The sequence below is a fragment of the Plecotus auritus genome (genome assembly GCF_963455305.1).
Source record: "Plecotus auritus genome assembly, chromosome: 10".
Taxonomy (NCBI): Eukaryota; Metazoa; Chordata; class Mammalia; order Chiroptera; family Vespertilionidae; genus Plecotus; species Plecotus auritus.
This window is the reverse complement of record NC_137785.1, coordinates 21,500,920-21,522,389: the sequence shown is the minus strand read 5'-3', so window position 1 is coordinate 21,522,389 and position 21,470 is coordinate 21,500,920. Positions and strand designations below refer to the sequence as shown.

The 21,470-nt window shown below is 42.1% G+C and overlaps 1 protein-coding gene across 1 annotated transcript in view; it reads right to left on the bottom strand.

Moving 5' to 3' along the window:
* HSD17B2 (hydroxysteroid 17-beta dehydrogenase 2) overlaps positions 1-21,470 on the bottom strand; it is a 58,872-nt gene that overhangs the window by 20,762 nt on the left and 16,640 nt on the right. The gene's annotated exons all lie outside the window — the stretch shown is intronic.

Genomic DNA, 21,470 nt, shown 5'->3' with positions numbered 1-21,470 from the left:
GCTCCGGAGAAAATATTTAATAAGGAAACACACCACTGGACTGAGTGGGTCTTGAGGAATTTTCTTCATCTAAGTGGGAAATGGGCAGAGAAGCCAAAACAGACGATTTTTTTTTTTCTGTATCTAAAAAGGGAAATGAAGGAGAATTTGGGGTAGGAGAAAAGTTGATGGGGGGATGGCCAGAAGTAGCTGGTGGCAAAAGAACTTAGGAGGGAATAAAACCTCTCTTTACTAAATCTGGATTTTTAAAAAACTAAATCATTATTGTTCAGATTATTACAGTTGTTCCTCTCCCCTCCCTCCCCCCGGCCATAGCTCCCCTTCACCCGGTTCCCACCCCACCCTCTGCCTTTACTCCCCCCCTGCACTGTCCTCATCCATAGGTGTAAGATTTTTGTCCAGTCTCTTCCCGCACCCCCCACACTCCCTTCCCCCTGAGAATTGTCAGTCCACTCCCTTTCTATGCCCCTGATTCTATTATTTTCACCAGTTTATTCTGTTCATCAGATTTTTTATTCACTTGATTTTTAGATTCACTTGTTGATAGATATGTATTTGTTGTTCATAATTTTTATCTTTACCTTTTCCTTCTTCTTCCTCTTCCTAAAGAATACCTTTCAGCATTTCATATAATACTGGTTTGGCGTATTCACTCCTTTAGCTTTTTCTTATCTGTGAAGCTCTTTATCTGACCTTCAATTCTAAATGATAGCTTTGCTGGGTAGAGTAATCTTGGTTGTAGGTTCTTGCTATTTATTGCTTTGAATATTTCTTGCCACTCCCATCTGGCCTGCATAGTTTCTGTTGAGAAATCAGCTGACAGTCATATGGGTACTCCCTTGTAGGTAACTAACTTTTTCTCTTGCTGCTTTTAATATTCTCTCTTTGTCTTTTGCTCTTGGCATTTTAATTATGATGTGTCTTGGTGTGGTCCTCTTTGGATTCCTTTTGTTTGGGGTTCTCTGAACTTCTTGGACTTGTAAGTCTATTTCTTTCACCAGGTAGGGGAAGTTTTCTGTCATTATTTCTTCATATAGGTTTTCAATATCTTGCTCTCTCTCTTCTTCTGGCAACCCCATAATTCAGATGTTGGTATGCTTGAGGTTGTCCCAGAAGCTCCTTACACTATCTTCATATTTTTGGGTTCTTTTTTCTTTTTGCTTTTCCAGTTGGGTATTTTTTGCTTCTTCGTATTTCAAATCCTTGACTTGATTCTTGAGATCCTCTAGTCTGCTGTTGGATCTCTGTATATTACTCTTTATTTCAGTCAGTGTATGCTTAATTTCTAGTTAGTCCTTTTTCATATCCTGAGGGTCTCACTAAATTTATCAGAGGTTTCTAGAAGATTCTTGAGTAACCTTATAACCGTGGTTTTGAACTCTATATGCTGTAGTTTGCTTTCCTCCATTTCTGTCATTTATGGCCTGTTTCTTTGTCTCCCCATTTTGGCTGCTTCCCTGTGTTGATAGAATGGCTTTGTGTGCTAGGTGTTCTATAGGCCCAGTGGCTCAGCCTCCCTAATTTCCTGAGGTGGACACTCTTGGTGCACCCCTTTGTGGGCTGTGTGCACAGTCTTGTTGTAGTTAAGCCTTGATTGTTGTTGGTATCACTGGGAGGAATTGACCTCCAGGCTAATTGGCTATGAAGATCAGTTGTGTCTACGATGGGAGAACTTCTGTGCTGGAGACACCCTTATGGGGCAAGACTTGCTTCAGTGGGGCTTTGGCACTCACTGAGTCTGCTCCCTGAGTGTGTGTATCTTATGGATCTGAAGAGTTGTAATCTGGATGGTCTCACTCTGACCACTTGCTCTTGGATCTCCAAGGAGGTGCAAAGTCAGCCACTGCCTGAGGCTACCCAGCAGAGCTACAGAGAGATCTGCAGATTCCTCCTCTTTGTTTGGGGTTTGGAGGTGCCAGGATGAGGGAGTTTTAGATGTAATGGTGGCTTAAGCAGAGGAAGAATAATATAGTGTGTCACACCACAGATGATGCAACGTCTGAGTTGGTTGCTTCAGCTCTGACAATTATTATAAGTGTGACTTTGGCAAGATGAGGCCCAGCTGTGAAGCAATGCAAGCTGCTGTTAAGCCTTGGGCCTTCTTTTGGAGGCTCTGGGGCTCTCTGACCCAGCTGCAGTATGTTAGGTTTTAGATTGCAAAGGGCCAGGCCATTCATATGCAAAAGCCTCTGCACATAGCTTGGGTAGGGTTATAAACTGGGTGGGAAGGGGTCTCAGGGAATCACCTGGGCAGAGCAAACAGCAATGGCTGACTGCCAGCCCTGCCCCGAAGAGGCCCCCGGGTGTCTGTCTCTTGCGGCACCATGCAGGAACAATGATCACTGCAAGCACCTCTGAGAGAAAGCCACCTTCATGTTCCGGCCCGATGCCAGACAGTCCAGTTTCTCCTGGTATGAGTCTGGGTCCCCAGAGTCTCGCCTGGAACTGGAGTTCAGAGCAGTGGGGAGCTTGTGTCCCCTCCCGATTGAAAAAGACAACAGCGTACTCAGTTGCCAGCCCCTTTCTGCACATGGCCCTCCGTACCTCTGCACTTCACTTCTGTACCTCCACACTTCCTCTGAGTCTCAGTGTGCTTTTCTCTTTCCTTCTAGTTGTAGAATTTCCACTCAGCCAGCCTTTCTGTGGTTCTGGATGATATCCATTTTGTCTTTTAGTTGTAGTTTTGAAGTGGCAGCAAGTTCAGGTGTTTACCTATGCCGCCATCTTGGTTTCTTCTGGATTTGTTTTTTTATTTGAAAATGAATTAATAAAGCCAAAGTTGACAGGAGGCCATCTGCTCTATTTGCTTGTACTTATTTATGAGGAAGGATAGCATAGAGGCCTGAGTGTGAGCTTGACCCCCCATCCCTACCTGTGCAACCTTGGTCAGGTTATTTTACCTTTCCATGCCTCAACTTCCTCATCTGTAAAATGAGCTTAATAATGGTACCTACATCAGTTAATATTTTGATGTGCTTAACAGTGCCTGTTTCAAGTAATTATCATATAGGTTTGTGTTTTTCTAAAAAACAAAACTATGCCATCGTTCCTGATTTTCAAGCCTTTACATGCACAATATTGGTAGATGGGGATTTTGTCTCAAAGAACAGTTAGCTAAACATCTGGATTAAGTTTCAAACTCCTTGATTATGCCTCTCCCATGTCTGAGCCTTGGGAAATGTTATATATAGCCCTTTGGAACCTCTACTTCCTCATATGGGAAGTGGGGTTATAATAGTATCTCCCTCCTTTGCTGAGCTTGAAAGTCAACAAGACAAAGGGTATTTTTGGCACAAAGTCCAACATGTCACGTGTGGCTGTTATCAGTACAGTGGCTCTAACCCAGACATGATTTCTGATTTACAGTGTTAGAGATAAGGCTGTGTTAGCCCTGGTGTCACAAGGCTGTGAGTTTGTGCAGGGTCAGAGGGCCTTGGAAAAGTATGTGGCTGGGGAGCCACTCCCTGCCCGATAGGATAACCCTTGTGCATTCCAGAAATCCAAAAACAAGGCTGGCGCCTCTGTGAAAAGGCAAAGTGTTTCATCAGAGTTACTCAATATGTAGTAGCCTCTGAAAATAATCATGCCTAATACCAACTGAATGCTCACCAGCTTCCAGCCAGCCTCACACATATCAACTCATGGAATCTTCCGAACCACCCTAAGAGGAGGAAACTGAGACACCAGAGGATTAAGTCATTTGGTTGGGACATGGCAGAGGTTGGAACCCAGGCAGTGTTTGAGATATAAACATTTCAGGCATGAACTATTCACTTCTTCCTGAGCACAAGGCTTAGCATAGAAGGTGGTCAATAAAAGGTATGTGTTGACTAAATAGGCACTTAAGAGGGCACTGAAATGTGAGTTCCTTAAGAACAGAGAGAGAGTCCTAGTTCACTGGTGTTGAAAGTACCTGACTCAAAGTAAGTGTTCAGCAAATTGCTGAGTCAGATGCCTACCCTGATAGGGGAAATGTTGGGGTTGGTTTTAAGCTATGCCTTTTGAGATCCTATTCTATCTCTGGTGGCCTGGAAATCCGTCAATTTGGAATAAGCAACTAGGACTAGAGTCCCATTCGTGCAAGATTGGAGTGAATTTAAATTAGTGATTCATTCAAAATTATGTGCAAAATGGAAACAATGTAAATCACTTTAATTCAAAAGACTTAATAATTGTATAATTTCAAAGCTGGTGGGTTAATTTTAAGTGGATTTATGCTGTTGCCACATCAGGATGCTGTATTAGCTGTTGAACAGAAATATGTCTCCTCATTTGCTGGTTCAAATCTTTAATTAGGTGAGTTGTGAATAATTAGATCTCAGGAGTTCTTCAGGGCTATGCCCCTTGAATGAAACACACCCAACCTGCAAAAATAAGATTGTATGTGCAATTTTGGACACAAGCTGGAAGCTACATTCAGAAAAAGAGATGAAGGGGGGTGGGAAGGGAATACAAACCTATAAATGGTCTAGTCATTATTAAAACATCATATAAGAAAAAAAATAAACTGTATGATCAGAAATGAGATAAACAGAAGAAGAAATTATCCATAAGCTCACCAATCTAGTATAACTTTCATAATTTTCATGTTTTTCTTTTATTCTTTTTCTATACACTGTTCTTTGACAACTAATTTTTAAGCTAATATTACATAAACCAATTTTGCATGTTCCACATAGTCCTCAAAACCATAAAATTATCCTCATTAAAATGCAGTAGAAAGAAATGGTGAGAGCCTGGATTCTGGAGCCAAGACACCTGAGTTCAAATCCTGACTCTGCCACTTACCAGTTGTGTGACTTTGGACAATCAGTAAACGTCTCCGTATCTCAGTTTCTTCATCTATAAAGTAGAGTGATACTACGATCTGCCTCGTATGGTTGTTACAGAATGCAATGATTTGATATATTAAAGTAACAGGGCCATGTACATGGCAGTTGCTACCCAGGTATTTATTAGGTTTTTATTTAACTTTTTAAACATTCTTTCATTGGTTACTTCTAGTTCCTGCAATCAGAAGGGCTTTAGTTCAGTTTGTATCTCAGAAGGTCATCACAGCTGTTCTAACTACAATGATGAACTAGCCAAGGACATAGGCTCTGCTTTCTGCCAGTGATCCCCTCTTTCCAGACCCTGTCCCTAAATGCCTCTAAGTCTCCACTTTGGGAACGAACGCAGTTTTCAACCAATAGCAGCTTAAAGCAGAGCTTCACAGCAGGTGGGCATCTTCTGAGGTACCAAGGCCCTTTCTCGTACTGGAATTTCACTTCTAATAGTGGAATGAACAAATACAAATTGAGGACCTACTATGTGTTAATAAGAGAATATAGTCTGAATATGTGTTTTTCGTGGCCCACACTATGTACTTTGTAAAAATTTAAATACTTCAAATGGGGTGATTTCACCTGAAAATCCTGGTCATTTATTTTCCTTGATTAACCAGGAGATGGGCCAACTCTGGGCCTACATTCCTACAAAGAACCCATGAGCTGAAGCTGAGGATCCCAATGGCTGCCCCTTACATAGGCCATTCTCTCAGTCAGAACAAAACTCATGCTCCATTGTTTGTACCCACATTTTCATTGCCAGCACTCCTCATTAATATGACCTGCCCCACCCCTGTAGCCTTTGAGCCCAAGACCCTTGACATACTTTCCCATTTGCACATGTCCTCTGGCTCAAAAGTTGTTTACCTGGAAATCTGTGGAAAACTAAGGAGTAAAGGGACTTTCCTCTCCCTTATTTAAGACTGAAGCAATCCATCAGAATTGTCACTCTCAGGTTGACACTGCCTGTTCTCTATAAAGTAGATTAAGTTATGATAAAACTAGAGGCCTGGTGCACGGATTTGTGCACTGGTGGGGTCCCTCAGCATAGCCTGTGGGGATCCGGCTGAAACCAGCAGTCCAATGCTGTCTGCCACTCCTGCCTGCCACTCCTGCTCATCCCGGCCCCACTGCGCCTGCCACCGCTGCCACTCGGTAGGCTCGCTGCTGCCTCAGCCCTCACAGCCCTGGCTTCATCCGGAAGGTCATCTGGATGGTTGTTCTGCTGTTCGGCTGTTTGGTCGATTTGCATATTACACTTTTATTATTATAGATGGTAGATAGATAATATAAAACTCTAGCGCACTTAAGACTTCTCCGAGGGCTGTACTAGGCTCGGCTCCTACTTCAGGAAAAGCAAGTCCCTGACAATTGTACAACCAACACCCCATGTCCCTTGCCCATGGCAATCTAAAAGGACAGTAACTGTTGTAGTGAGGTCCTAAGAAATAGCTAGCTAGTTCTTTCTTGTCAATTTTTAAATAGAAATCAATACTTTTTCCTGGAATATAACCTTTATGAATCTTTCTCCCATACTACTGTTATTCCTAAATGAATATAGGCAACTGAAATGCCAAGATATTAAATACTTGTTCAAAGATTCACAGATGGGATGTTCTAGGATCAGCTCTCAAAAACCAGATTTGCTCTTTCTAAAGCATGTTTTTTACTGTTATGATTCGCTGTCTCTTTGAGCACCTGAGCAGGTAGAAAGGAGATAGACAAACTGGGGACACCAATGATGGCAGCTCTCTGCTGGAGAGGGGTCCCCATCACTGGCGCCAGCTCCCTTCACAGAGGATGGACTCCCATCATCCATGAAACAGTACAAACTAATTGCAACTGCTCTTCCAGAGGGGAAATGCAATGAATGGATTTGTTCTTAGTGGTATACAACAAAACCACTCCTAGCCTTGCTGCAAAGTAAGCAACCAATCCAAGCAGCCCTGCTGGGTTTGAACAATGGCTGGATTCCCACACCACAGTCCATTCCTGATGACTCTCCTGAACTCCACCTGCTACCGCCCCAGCTCAAGCACAGTTCATCACCAATTGCCCTCAATTACTTCCTCCTGTAATTCCTTATTCTCTTAAATGGCATCTCCCCTTCCAACACCTTCTTTCCCAATCCTCACCTCCATTCAGTACCCACACTCTCCATCCCAAGATTTTGACATCTAGTTCTACACTGAGTGGACAGATTATTATGATCTCTGAATGCATAATAATCTGGCCACTCAGTATTAGAGGCTTGGTGCATGAATTTGTGCATGGGTGGGGTCCGGCCAGCCTGGCCAGAGGAGGGGTCATGGGTGGTTGGCTGGCCTGCCTGCCGATAGAACTCCTGGTCAAGGGGACAATTTGTATATTAGCCTTTTATTATATAGGATATACACTGAGTGGCCAGATTATTATGCATTCAGAGATCATAATAATCTGGCCACTCAGTGTATATCTCCTTTTCTGAACCTATGACATTAAAAGTCAGCTCAACTCAACTCAACCTGCCATCAGATTGCCAACAAATTGGGGATATACATTCTCAGGGGTAGCAGAAAATGACATCATAGTTATCCAAAATTTCATATTACATCTGTTGAGAGCATTCCAGTTAAGAAACATTGGAAATGAATCTCAATACTAACATCCTGAAATCAGTGCCGATGGGGATGATATGCTGAGATGGCCAGAATTTCACAAATCCTCAGCCAAGAGATCATTAGAAAGAGGTGAGTTAAGTATTCAGAAAACTCCCTTTGGGCAGAACTTAAGAGACTCAGCCAAGATTCCTCAGCCCCATTTCCTCTATGGGTGTCTTTCCAGATACTTGGAATACTTTTTAAAAGTCTATTAAATGCCCACCCCCTCAAAAAGAAACAAAATAGTAAGAGTCTATCCAATAGTTGGTATCCATGACCATAAGAAAAGGTGGTGCTCTGGCTTTCCCTAATGCCACTTTTAACTTCTGACACTTCTTCCTGTCTCTTTTCACATTCATTTGTTCATGCATTCATTCACTTATTCATTCATTCAGGGATCACTGTGTTAGGTCCCAGAAATATCACCAGTGCCCAAACCCGCCCTCAGAGTCTTGTTTGGTTTGTCTGGATGGAGCCAAGTATTGGCAACAGTTTCCAAAGCTCTCTAGGTGATTCCATTGTGTGGTCAGGGTTGAGAAACACTGATCTAAGACAAGGATCTCAACCAGGGGTGACTTTGCCCCTCAGAATATTTGGCAATGTTCGGAGATATTTTTGGTTGTCACAACTCTGAGAGGGTTATTGGCATCTAAGGTGTAGATGCCAGGGACATTGCCAAACACCCTACAGTGTACAAGGGAGCCTCCACCACAAAAAATCATCCCGTCCCAATTGGCAATAGTGCTGAGGTTGAGTAACCCTGGTCTAGGGGAAAGACAGATATTTTAAAAAACATTATAATAGCGAAGAATGTTATAAATAGAAAAATTCTAAGAACGAAGGGCCATAATTTCTTTACAGAGCACTCAAGTTCCATCCTTTAGTGATCATTCCATGGAGGAGAATACGAGCAGGAAAGCGAAGCAACTAGGTCATTTCCAACAGGGCATGGACTTTATTGGGTTGTCTAATTTAATGTCTATCCCCTGTGCCTAAAACAGTTCTGGGGAGCTGCTCAGTAAATTCTTGTCCAATGACAAAATGTTCAGCTGATTAAATGAAAGTCTCCTAGTCCAGGCACCATCATGTTTCTCATCACCTTGCACTACACTGATCTCCTGGACTCACTGTTCCCCCTCCCTGAGCTGCCTGCCCTCCCCTCCCATCTACCTGGGCCACAGTGCCTCATTCTGCATCTCAAGGGTCTTTCAAAGTCTACTTTTTTCTCTGCTCCACAGACTCAGAGGTTTTCATTGACCATAGATTAAACTTCAAGTTCTTAAGTCTGGTATCAAAGGCTGCATGATCAGATTCTAATCTCCATTTCCAGATGTATCTCCCACTGTCCTTCTACTGGTCTCCTGAATGCCACCCATCACCATACCTGAAGTTTCTTTCGTGCTTCCTTACCCACATCTTTGGTCACTCAGATTTTCTACCTAGAGTGCTCTCTCATATCCCTTTTGCCATTCCTCACCATTTTAACTTTTTTGTTGTTGTTAGTTCTCACCCAAGCATATTTTGTCCATTGATTCTTTTAGAGAGAGTGGAAGGGAGGGAGGGAGAAGGAGAGAGAGAAACATCGATGTGTGAGAAACACATCGATAATGTTGCCTCTTGAATGCACCCTGGTGCTGAGGTTCAAACTGGCAACCCAGATACCTGCCTTTGACCAGGAATCCATGCTTTTGACCTGTCAATATGCAGGCTGATACTTTAACCACTGAGAAACACGAGCCAGAGCCATTTCAATATTTTAAAAACTATTTTCCACAAAAGATCAGAGGACTCTATAATGGACTATGTACCCATCTTCCATTTACAAGAATTATCAACATTTTATTTCTTCTATTTCCTCCACACACACTTTTTCTTTTTTTCTTGTATTTTAAAGCAAATCCCACAGTTAATTTCATGTTATCCATAAATCTGTAAGTATACACCAGTATACACCAATAAGAAATAAGAACTTTTTAAGCCTGACTATATTGTCATTATAAACCTGACAAGATGAACAATTCTTTAATGTCATCTAATACCAAGGAGGCATTCAAATGTCCCAGTTTATTTCAGAAATGTCTTCTCATAGTTAGTTTGACTCAAGGTATAAACAAGTTTTATACCTCACATTTGGTTTCCGTGTCTCTTAAGACTCATTTATTACATAAAATTCTATTCTCTCCCTTTTCATGCCACTTATTTGTTGAAGATGCTAAGGCATTTGTCCTTTAGATTATCCCATATCCTGAATTTGGCAAATGGCTTCCTTGTGCTGCCAACTTGCTCCTCTGTCCTCTGTATTTCCAGTCAAGTTAGATCTAGAGGCTTAGTTAGATATAGGTTCTTTCTTTATCTCAAGGCAGCCTGGTAGGCAGCGCTAGGTGCCTCCTGTTGCACAATGCCAGGAGATATCAGGCTGAGTCATGTTCCACTTTAGTGATGTCAGTCAATCAGCTATCCTATATAATAAAGAGGTAATATTCAAATTGACCCTCACGCCCTTGTGTCACAAGATGGCCGCACCCATGTCGTCACAAGATGGCCACCACAATATGGCTGCCCCCACATCATCAAAAGATGGCTGCCCCCACGTCATCACAAGATGGCCACCACAAAATGGCTGCCCCACATCATTACAAGATAGCCACCACAAGATGGCCACCCCCACATTGTCACAAGATGGCCGGCAGGGGAGGGCAGTTGGGGGCAACCAGGCCTGCAGGGGAGGGCAGTTGGGGGGGACCAGGCCTGCAGTGGAAGGCAGTTGGGGGTGATCAGGCTGGCAGGGGAGCAGTTAGGTGTCAATCAGGCTGGCAGGGGAGCTGTTAGGGGGTAATCAGGCTGCCAGGCAGAATCAGTTAGGGGCAATCAGGCAGGCAGGCAGGCAAGTTGTTAGGAGCCAGCAGTCCTGGACTGTGAGAGGGATGTCCGACTGTTGGTTTAGGCTTGATCCTTGCAGGATCGGGCCTAAACCGGCAGTCAGACATCCTCCAAGGAGTCCCAGATTGGAGAGGGTGCAGGCTGGGCTGAGGGATACCCCCCCCCATTGCATGAATTTTGTGCACCGGGCCTCTAGTTAAATATAATGTTCTCCATTGATGTTTCACATGAGATTTAAACTACATTAATGACATGATTATTGCCTCCATTCATATTTCATTCAAGATTCAAAAATAATAATTTTTCTACTTCTATAATTTATTCTGCATTTATTAGCTAACATGTGAAGAGTGGCAAAATTTAAACTGCATTCATTAGTCTTATTAGTAAAATTATTGTTGTAGCCCTGGCATGTTTTGCTCAGTGGTTAGAGCTTTGGCCCAAGGACTGAAGGGTTGTGGGGTCTATTCTGGTCAAGGTCACATACCTCAGTCAGGACATGTGCAGAAGACAACCAATCAATGTGTATCTCTTACATCAATGTTTCTCTCTCTGTCTCTCCCCCTCCCTTCTACTCTCACTAAAAATCAATGGAAAAAATATCCTCGGGTAAGGATTAACAACAACAAAAAATATTATTGTTGTTGTAAATATTATTATTTTGAACTGTCATATGTATATAGAAAATAAAGCAAATGTTAACAACATTGGGGACCAAGATTTTTCAGCCTAAAGGAAAAGAGGTACAAGTCTAAAGTTGAAGAAGTAAAAGTCCTGTCATCTTGAATTTGAATTCAAAGTATCAATATGAATTCATGACTTATTTTCCTCCTAACCATCACATATTCCCTAGTTCTATCCCCTGAAAAGACCTAGAAGCAGTGATAATACCCAAAATTCATAAGTTGAAACCCTAATCCTGAGGTGATGGCATTAGGAACTGGGACTGTCAGGAGGTGATTAGATCATGAGGGTGGGGCCTCATAAATGGGATTAGTGGCTTTAAGAAGACCATAGAGGTCTTCTTTCTTTCTGCCCTGAGGATACAAGAAGTTGGCATTAAGCAACCTGGAAGGGCTCTCACCAGAAGTGGACTGTGCTGGTACCAGAACTGTGAGAAATACATTTGTTATTTAGAAGCTGCCCAGCCTATAGCATTTTGAACTAAGACAACTTTTAAGGTTTCAGTAGTTTAATAATCAGCTTCAAAAATTCCTGCATTTCAACAATTCACTCTGTAGAGCCTGTACAACACAACGCCAGCACACCACTGGACACATACAGCAGTTTGAAGAAGCATGAAGTTAGTTATCAGGAACCTAGAAAAGACAGACTTGAGGAAGGAAAAAGAAAACTAATTTGGTAATTTGGTGCCTAGAATGTGCCAAGTGGTTCATATCCGAAGTATCAGTACTAAATTCATTCCTACCTCAGGACCTGTGCACATATAATACTTCATCTTTTCTTTGCCTTGCCAGCTCATTCTCATGCCACCACCTCAGAGAGACCTTCCTGACTATTGTATTTAAAGTAGATGTCTCTGTCTCCCACGGTGGACATCGCTGTGAGGTACCACCCAGACACTTTTCAAGGAAGGATTTGCCCCATATGCTAGGAGTGCTGTCAGCAGACATCTTTCAGAAGTCAGCTCCTTCAGGGATTGTCTCAGCTTTTAGAGAGCCACAGACCCCAAATGTGGCCCACATGCAATAACTGGTCAATACAGGAGCACAAAAGTCTGACTGTTTCAGCCCAACTTGGAAGAAATCAGAAGGATCATTCCAGTTTGAGAGCTCCCCACGGGATTGGCCACCCTGCTCCCTTTTCTCCCTTCCCCGGGTGCATATCCCAGGGCACTCCTTAATAAGCACCTTGCATGCCCAACTCTGACTCAGAATCTGTTTCCCACCAGACACACCTGCAACATTCCCCATCCCAAATCTCATGCCTAATTATTCTTCATCTCAGCCTTTTGGTTGTTTCTTCAACCCAAAAAGTAGTGTATTTATTGATCAAATTGCTTTTTACTTATTTTTCTAGTAGAATATAATCATTTATGCATAACACTATTTTTGGTCTTATATTTTCTATGCTGTCATAATGCTTGACTTATAACAGGTATTCAATAAATTTTTAAAATAAATTAAAATTCTCAAAATACAGGCAATGTTGCACTGATGGGCCACAAACAGATAAAATTCAGATCCTTTTTTAATGACCACATTTATCCATTCATTTTTTACATGCACCTAACTTACTAAAGGTTTCTCAAACTTTATATTTGCAAATGAAACTAGAGTACACACAGATGACTACTTCATTCAGCATCCTATTGAGATCCAGTTCCCATGAAAATGTGCATTTCCCTTAGGGCACATGACAATCAACACAGAGCTGATGTGGAAATGGGTGGAATAGGTATGTGCTAACAAACTTTGCCCTATATAAGGGAACTAGGTCCCAAAAGTTTACGATCCTGGTGCTTATTGTATGTGGTACTTCATTTCATGCCAGTGGTTTCAAGGTAAAGTGAGTCTTTTTTTTTTTTTTAAATAGATTTTTAATTTTTTTAAATATATTTTATTGATTTTTTACAGAGAGGAAGAGAGAGGGATAGAGAGTTAGAAACATCGATGAGAGAGAAACATCGATCAGCTGCCTCCTGCACACCCCCCACTGGGGATGTGCCCGCAACCAAGGTACATGCCCTTCACCGGAATCGAATCCGGGACCCTTCAGTCCGCAGGCCGACGCTCTATCCACTGAGCCAAACCAGTTTCGGCTAGATTTTTAATTTTTTACAACAGTTTTAGATTCTCAGAAAAAAAGTAGTTTCCATATGCCCACATACAGTTTTCCATTATTAACATCTTACATTAGTATGTTACATTTCTTAAAATTAATGAACCAAGATTGCTACATTGTTATTAACTAAATTCCATATTTGATTCAGACTTCCGTACTTGCTACTTAGCATGCTTTTTCTGTTAGCATGTGACTATACCACATTACATTTAGTAATCATGTCTCCTTGGGCTTCTCTTAGCTGTGACAGTTTCTCAGAATTTTCCTTGTTTTTGATATCTTTGATGGTAAAAGAGTACTTACTGCTCAGGTATATTGTAGGATGCCCCTTTGTTGGGATTTGTCGGATGTTTTTCTTATTATTAGACTGGTAGACTGGGGATATGTGTTTGGGGGAGGAAATCACAGAGGTGAGGTAAAGTGTCATTTCCATCACATTATGTTAAGAGTACATACTGCCAACATGATTAATGACTGTGGACATTGCCCTTCACCTGGATGAAGTGATGTTGTCAGGTTTCTACACTGTAAAGTTCTCCTCTCCCTCCCCCTTCCATACCTTACTCGTTGGAAGGAAATCTCTGCATGGCTCACACTTGAGGAGCGAGGAGTTATCGTCTCCTCCTTTAGAATGGAGTATCTACATAAATTATTTGGATTTCCTCTGCATGGAAAGTTTGTCTCTTCTCCCTTGTTTATTAATTTATTCAATCATTGAAGTATCATTATGGACTCATGAATATTAATTTTATATTTTGGGTTATAATCCAATACTACTGTATTTTATTGCTCAAATTGTTTCAGCTTTGGCCATTTGAAGCTCTTTCAGTTGGCTCTTATAAAAGTAACTACATCTTTTTATTTTCATTTTGCAAATGAAAGACTAAAGTTTCAAAGAATCTAAAGTTTCCACTGTCACTTAATGAACAAGAGGAGAAGTGTAATTAGAATCATAAGGTTCTAAAGCACACATTTGGGAGTGTTTGTTTTTTTCCTATTCACCAAGTTCTATCTGAATATACTCAATCTTTGTAAATCAACATCTAATATTTATTTTGCCTGATGGTTATCTAAGGCAATAATAGTTTTGAGACTGTCAGTCTTCTATGTACATTCTAGAAAACTTCCTTCATTATTTTTATTTATCACTAGAGGCCTGATGCACAAAATTCATGCAAGTGGCTCAGCCCCAGCCACTGCAGCTTCGTTTGGAAGGACGTCTGGAAGGACGTCTGGTCTAATTAGCATATTTTGCTTCTATTATTATAGATAGTATACACCACAGAGTAAATCCACTCATGCAGCCAGCACTCAGACCAAGAAACATCAGCTCAGCAGAAATCTCCCTTGTGCTTCTTTCCAGTCACCCCCACCCATAGGTTATCACCAGCCTAACTTCTAACAAATGGTCAGTTGTGCCTGATTTTTACTTTAAATAAATAAAATCATACATTTGTGCTTTTTGAGGCTGGATTCTTTTGATCACTCTCTCATGTTTCCATGTGTTTGGTTAGTGGAAATTTTTTTAAAAGTTTAAACCATATATTTTACAGGCAAAATATATATTAGTTGTTGATTTACAAAGATTGAGTATATTCAGATAGAACTTGTAAAAACATGTTCAGCAACTACATAAAAAAAAAACACCTCACTGCTATATAAAAACTAAGTTTACTTAAGGTTAACATAACACAAAGACAGGGAAACCTCCCAGAAATGTAGTTAAATTGTCTCATTATCCTAAAGTGGCTTAGTTCTTCCTCCCTATTATTATCTGTAGTTTCATCTACAAAGAGCTGACTTAATAATGCCTCTGTGGGTCGTTTTCACAGGAAAGGTGGTTCCTGACTGACAGGATGCCAACATATAGCCAAACACTCGGTTGCTTCTAACATACAATGGTGCAAGACGCTACCTGTCAAATGTGACTAAAGTACTGCCCAGAAATCCAAGAGAGCTCTGATTTACAGAAGTTCCCTATTTTCCATTTCATTAATAACCACTGCCAGTGATGGTTAATCTGATCTAGCTCCTTTCAACAGGAATGGCAAAAGCTTGACACTCCTGTTACCACACACTTCTGATGTCACCGTGAACATTGTTCAATCACAGCATTCTCTCCCTCAGAATCGACCTGCCCCAGCACTTCTAACCAAAAAGAGACGGCACAGGGCGGAAACCACGCCACGCAACCACAAAACACGGTTATTTTCTGATTGGATCCAGGTTTCCGCTGCATTGTTGTCTAGTTGGACTCAGGCTTCTCATTTCGACTCCTCCCCTGCACTGTCATTCCCCCACTCATGAACCTCCTCTGGCTCTGACCTGTCTGATAGGTAATGGGTGAAGTGCCCTACCTGGGCTTCAACAATCTCTATAATTTGTTCACACCCAGCCAAGCCCAACTTCAGGATCTGCTTTTCATTCCAGTCAGGCTGGTTTCTTCATTATCTCACACGTGTCCTGCCTTTTCCATCCTGTGTCTTCCTGGCAATTCTTCTAATAATCATGTATTTATGCTTTCTTTCATTCTTTCAACATCTATCTATTAACCAACTACTTTGTACTATGCACTCCTCTAGATCATGGTGACATAGCAGTACATAGAACCATCCAAGTCTCTGTCATGGAGCTTACATTGCAGAGGGAGATTAGATACATTCAAAGGACAAACAAATGCAAATAGTGTCAAGTGGTGTTGAGACCGAATAATGACGGGGAGGAGGAGTCCATGTCCTTTATGGAGGTCAGGGATGGCAACTCTGAGCAGGGAGCAGCTGAACAGATATCCCAGGGAAGTCTGCACCAGGCACAGAGAAGAGCAGGTGCAAAGGCTCTCAGACAGATACATAATGGTTAGAGGAAGGCAAGGAGGCCATTTCTGACCAGAGCAGAGTACGTGAGGAAGAGAATAATAGGAGGCAAATGAGAGCAGTAATTCAAGGCTAGTTCATGTGGGGCCTTTAAGCCAGTGGTTTTCAACTGGGGAGATTTTGTCCCCCAGGGGACCTCTAACAAGATATAGAGACACTTTTGGTTGTCACAAGTTGGGTGGTGCTACTGGCATCTAGTGTGTAGCGTCTAAAAATGCTGCTTAACATCTTCCATTGCACAGGACAGCCCCACAACAAGCAACTATTCGGTCCCAATGTCAACAGTGCCAAGGTTGAGAAACCCTGCTTGAAACCATAGTGAAGACTGCCTTTTATTCTAAGTGTAATGAGATATCATCAGAAAGTTTAAGGGGGTCCATAGGGGAAAGGGGGGGGACATATGTAATACTTTCAACAATAAAGATTTATTTTTTTTAAAAAAAAAAAGAAAGTTTGAACATAGCCCAGCTGGGGTGGCTCAGTGATTGAGCATTGACCTATGACCCAGGAGGTCATGGTTCGATTCTGGTCAGGGCACATGCCCACGATGCAGGCTCGATCCCCAGTAGGGGGAGTGCAGGAGGCATCTGATCAATGATTCTCATCATCGATGTTTCCATCTCTCCTCCCTTCCTCTCAAAAAAAAAAAAAAAAAAAAAATATATATATATATATATATATATATATATATATAGAGAGAGAGAGAGAGAGAGAGAGAGAGAGTTTGAACACAGTGACATGAACTGACTTAGATTTTTTTTATTGATTTCAGAGAAGAAGGGAGAGGGAGAGAGAGATAGAACATCCATGATGAGAGAGAATCATGGATTGGCTGCCTCCTGCACGCCCCCTACTGGAGATTGAGCCTGCAACCCGGGCATGCGCCCTGACTGGGAATCGAACCTGGGACCCTTCTAATAACTGAGACAAAGCGGCTAAGACCTGACTTAGATTTTAAAAGAATCACTTTAGATACTGTGTGATAACTCGTAAGTTGGATAATGAGAGTGATATAAAAGGCTACCATTTATTAAGCACATACTATAGTAGAGACACTGTACCAAACACCTTACCTAAGATATCTTGGTATTTTTCTGCATTGTTCTTACCCCCACCTAACATTGTATTACATGTTGGTCTATTAATTTCTAAATATTTGTCTCCCTTACTAGGACGTAAACTCAATGAGAGCAAAAACATTGCTTTGTTTCCTGTTGAATCTCTAGCATTTAGGACAGTGTCTGATGTGTACTACGTACTCTGTATTTGTCGAATAAAATGGGTCCTAGGGTCAATATGTTTATCCCCATTTCATAGACAAGAGGACTGAGGTTCATTATTTGTTCCCTGACATAGTTATGAGCAAATCTGCATTTTGTGGCCATTCCCAGGAGGACAATCTCCAAGTTTGATGACAGTGCTCAGAAAGGAAAGTTCCCAGTGGATAATATTCTAGGTGAGCTGTATAAGTAGCTATTGCTACACTTTGCTAATTTTTGACATCTGTATTTATGTATTCATTCATTTATTCACTCACCGGAATTTTACTGAGCTCATGTTCCGTGTTAGGTACTTGAGATATAGTGGTGAGGAAGATAGATGTGATTCCCATCTGACTCAGTCAGTTCAGGCTGCTATAACAAAATTCCACAAACTGAGTGGCTTAAATTACAGAAATCCATTCTCCCACAGTTGTGGAGGCCAGAAATCAGAGACCAGGGTGCCAGCATTATTGTGTTCTGGTGAGAGCTATCTTTTTGTTGTTATCAATCCTCACCAGTGGATATTTTTTCCATTGCTTTTTAGAGAGAGTAGAAGGGAGGGCAGAGCGGGGGGAGCATAGAGAGAGAGAAACATTCATGAGAGAGAGACACATCGACTGATTGCCTCCCGCATGTGCCCTGGTCAAGGATGGGGAGTGAACCCAAAACCCAGTTACATGCTCTTGACCAGGAATTGAACCCACGACCCTTCGGTACATGGGCCGATGCTCTAGCCATTGAGAAACACTGGCCAGGGCTGGTGGGAGCTATCTGACTGACCTATAAGAAGAGAGCTCACTGCAGGTCTTCTCACGGTGTCCTCGCATGGCAGAGAGAGGGAGGGAGACAGCTCTCTGGTATATCTTCATATAAGGACATTGATCCCATCATGAGGGCCCTACCTGTGGCCTCATCTAAACCTAATCATCTTCCAAAGCCCTGTCTCCAAATGCCATCACATTTAGGGTTAGGGCTTCAATCTATTAATCTAGAGGGAGCACAATTTAGTCCATAGCACTGTCCTCACAAAGTTTACAGGCCAGTATGTGATACAGATAGTACATGGGTGATATAAAAAGAAAATTATGGATTATGGTAAGTGCTACCAAGGAATTAAAATGAGTGTTCTGATAAATAATTAAGGTGGAAGGGAGGGACCTGCCTTGAGAAATCAAATCATGGAATACTTCTCTAAGAAAGTAACATATGAACAAATCATCATAAAGGTAATACAGCCCAGCTGGTGTGGCTCAATGGTTGAGCATAGAGCCATGCACCAAGAGGTTGGGTTCGATTCCCAGTCCTGGCACATGCTGGGTTGCTGGCTCAATCCCCAGTAGGAACCTGCAGGAGGCAGCTGACCAATGTTGATGTTTCTTTCTCATCGACATTTCTATCTCTCCCTCTCCCTTTCTTTCTTCCTAAAATAAAAAAAACATGATTTTTAAAAAATGAGTACAATGAAAAATGCCTCACTAATAATTTTTATACTGATTATATGTTGAAATAATAACATTTTGGACATATTGCATTAAATTAATTAGTCAAATTAATTTTACCTGTTTTGTTTTTACTTTTTAAAATGTGACTACCAGCAAAATTTAAATTATTTATGTGGCTCACATTCGATGTTGGACAACACTGCTATTTACTATTCCCTCCTGCTAAAAACACTAATGGGGATGGAGAAAGGGTAACGCCCCAAAGAGATGAAGTGGCTCAGGGTTGGGGGTGCTGAAAAGCAACATGTCTAGACTTGGGAAGTCAAGTTGGCAGAAATGACTGACATTTTAAGAATAGGGCAGCCTACTAATGGTTACAGGTTTCTTTTTGGGGTGATCAAAATTTGGAACTAGGTAAAGGTGACAGTTACATCACCTTACGAATATACTAAAAACCACTGAACTGTAAACTTTAAAGGGTGAATTTCATGGTCTGAGAAATATATTCCAATGAAAAGTAACACACAAAAATGAATAGGGCAGTCTAAAATCTACAGCATCTGCTATAATAGAAGACCCCTGAATGTTTTCCGAAAAGCTTACTGCTTTCAGCTGATCTATATACGTAGCTTGTAGGGGCAAGGGGAAGGTTGAGGGTGAGTAACTATAAAAAAGTGGGGGGGGCGGGGCTCTTATATGTTTTGACTAAAAGTAGGTGGATAAGAGTTCACCTTCACTAGAAATCAGACCTGGAGAAAGATGAGCTTGGGAACTGACAAACATGTGTAGGGCATGGATAGACCTCTTACTAGCACAAGGCATATAATAGGGACTCAAGCATATGGTATCTTGACCTAATGGGGCAGGGTGACCCTTCCTGATATCTGAATTATTTTGATTATCAGGAACAACTGATGAATTAAAATCAACATGTGCACTTCTATCTGTGATTATGAGGTCTGGGTTAGAACCTTCCCTTGCATAATCCAAAGGGGATACCCTGCTCATCAGGCATTCTCCCTGTCTAGCCAGCAGCAGCCTGAGGTGAAGCTTCCTCTCTGGAGGCAACAGCACATCAGGTCCTTTTCTCTGTGCACAGTGTCAGAGTTGAATTAGAACATCTTTAGAAACCAGCCCCGAACAAAGTACCTCACTCATGAATTCACTCAGCTTCTCTCTGCCCCATACTGGGCTGGGTGCTGGGAGCAGAGTACTCTTTGTTAGAACGATTTTGAAGTCATGAAGATTCCCTTTTTTGGTGAAGGAGGAAGCAGGGAGCATTTTTGCTCACACTTGGTGCCCTGGAGCTAAGGGACATTGGGACAATATCATCATCAAATTTATTGTTTGCCAAGCCCAGATAAGGAGGAGGAAATATAGAGGTAAGAGGACCTTGGCACACTTCCCTGTTTTCTGCAAGAAGCCAGAATTCCCACCTGAATGTAGGCTCACCACAGGCATAGGGGAGGGGTGAGCACAGCCGCCCCAGTCCCATAACCCACCAAGGAGGGACCTGGATTGGTCATTTATTTCCCAGGGACCAGCCCCACAAGAATCATCTCAGCTGACCAGCCATGGTGCTGTCATTCAAGTACAGACAGGGGCAATGTGGCCCCTGGTCACTGCACAGAGGTCATTAGCTGAGCATCTCTGATTGGCACCAAGTAAGGCACTGAGGGTACAGTGTTGATTCCTGTCCTTGGGGAGGGTGAGCTCTGATGGAGACCTGCACCAGGTGTCAAGGACACGGCTACAGGAGAGAGCAGGGAGGATTACACAGCTAATCACACACTCAAGAATAGTACCCCCATTTTGCAGGTGACTAAATTAGGCTCAGATGTTACTTAAGCTGTCCCAGGTCATAGAGAGCTAGAAAGCCAGAACTCACTGACTTCAAAGGCCATGGCCTTTCTGCTGTGCTAGATCACTTCTCACCCTGGAGGACAGTGCTGCATGCCCCACAGTCCCCAGTTCCATGCATGCATTTGTTCAATGCATGTTCATTCAGTATCTCCTGCATGCCAGCAGCTGTGTAAGAACTGAGTGAAATAGTCCAAGTAGTCTAGGATAAAAGGGGCCACAGCTACTTACTAGATAAATAAATGTGTATCAATTTCAAGGTGAGAAACATGCTATGAAAGTAACAAATGAGATATGGAGATTGAGAATAATAGCTGGAGATGTAAAGCCTGTACACCAGGGAACATCTGCTCAAGAAGGTAATATTTAAACTAGTAGTATTTCAACTGCCCAGCGATGTTGCAACCACAGGACATTTGACAATGTCTGGACGTTTTTGGGTTATCACAACTGGGGGATGGGGGGCGTGCTATCAGCATTTAGTGAGTAGAGGCCATGTTTGCTGCTAAACACCCTACAATGCACAAAACAGCCCCAACAACAAAGAATTTTCTGCTCTGAAATGTTAATGGTGTCAAGACTGAGAAACCCTGGTTTAGACTAAGAAGAAACCAGTTCTGTTAAGGGCTCCACCACACTTCAAGCATTCCAGGTAAAAGGAACAGCATGTACTAAGGCTATAATGGCAGGAAAAGGTGTGAGATGAGAGGGACCAGATCTTTCAGGGCCTCTGGTCTTGGGCAAGCTTGGGTTTTTTATTCTCTACAGTGGAAAGCATTTGAAGGGTCTTAAGCCAAAAAGGGGCACCCTGTTACCCTATGGAGAATGGGTGGTGTCAAGAGTGAAATCCTAGAGGCCAGAGCAACCCAGGAAGAAATGGCAG